The following is a 1,399-nucleotide window of genomic DNA, read 5'->3' as shown; positions in this document are numbered from 1 at the left end:
TATAAAAGTCATTTGAATAAGTCGTAGTAAACTTTTGTTTTCCAAGACCTTCTTAACTGCGAAAAATGTTAATGACTTTTATACGATTGATTTAAAAAATTAAAGTCGGTGACTGACTTATATTAATGACTTTTAAAAGTAAAATTCGCTGACTGATTTTTATTGATGACTTTTATAAATAAAACTCTTCAATAACTGTTATCTAAGCCATATAATATAAAAATCAAAAATAATTCTTATTTTGGATTTATAATATAAAAATTAAATATAATTGTAATTTTTTTAAATTTTCAATAAAAATTGCAAATAAAAATTTATTTTCAAATTTGAGTCTCGGTGCAAAACGAAATCGATTGGTACGCTTCATTTAGTTGTAGAAAATTTCCTTCATAGTGAATTTTTCCATGACAGTTTTCATCAATAACTGTTATGTTCGGTCCCTGCATTGTGGACTGGTTTATAAGGAGTATGAGAGAGGTATGTGTGATAAGATTAAAAGACTTTGGTTTTTCTATTTTTTTCGTCCTAAATTGTCGATTCGTCCCTATGTGTGGCGGTCAGAAAATCAAAAAATTTTGATATTTATTAAAATTACCTTCAGCAACTCATTTCGCTTGTCAACGAAAAATTTAATCAGAAAATTTTCAGAAAAATTGCTGAAAATGTACCCTTTTCACAACCATTTTCGGTACTTTCGTAGAGCTAATCCGCGTTTCATCCACTTTTCTTCCCGTTTTCGGATTTTTTGCTGGCTGGGCTGTTCTCGTGACAAGCGCAGCAGCTTCGCGCAAGTACAGTGACGAACAAAAGTATTGGCACAGTGAATTTTTCGCAATATATGCAAAGTTTCTTATTCTAATTTATTTTCAATCATTTTAAATAAAAAATATAGTTCATTTTACATCAAAAAACATTCAAATAAAATCTCTAAACTTTGTGTAAAACTCAGGAAAATTTACTAAATTTGCTCACTATTTGCAACTTTTTATTCAGATTTTTTAGAAAAATTCTAAGTACGCAGTTTTATAGTCCATTCAATTTTAGTGTGACAAAGTGCAAGTTTAAAGTTGCCAGAATTTTTGGCAATTTTTTGAGTGGATGGTGATGCACATTTTCTCCATACAAAAAATAATAGTCGAATATACTTTGTATGGAAGAACTTGCGTGAAAAATATTACCAAAAATCAACGCGGTTTTCTAGCGACTTCAAACTTGCACTTTGTTATACTAAAAGTTGCAAATAAGTGTGGAAATTTGATGAAATTTCCTGACTTTTGCACGAAGTTTAGAGATTTTATTATAATGTTTTCTGGTGTAGAATGAACTATATTTTTATAAAAAATTATCGAAAATAAATTAGTTTATTCGTTTTTGTTATTTTATGGCCCTATCACAATTA

This window comes from Rhagoletis pomonella, unplaced genomic scaffold, assembly GCF_013731165.1.
Source record: "Rhagoletis pomonella isolate Grant_MI unplaced genomic scaffold, Rhpom_1.0 Rhpom_scaffold_00001, whole genome shotgun sequence".
Taxonomy (NCBI): Eukaryota; Metazoa; Arthropoda; class Insecta; order Diptera; family Tephritidae; genus Rhagoletis; species Rhagoletis pomonella.
This window is presented reverse-complemented; position numbering follows the sequence as displayed.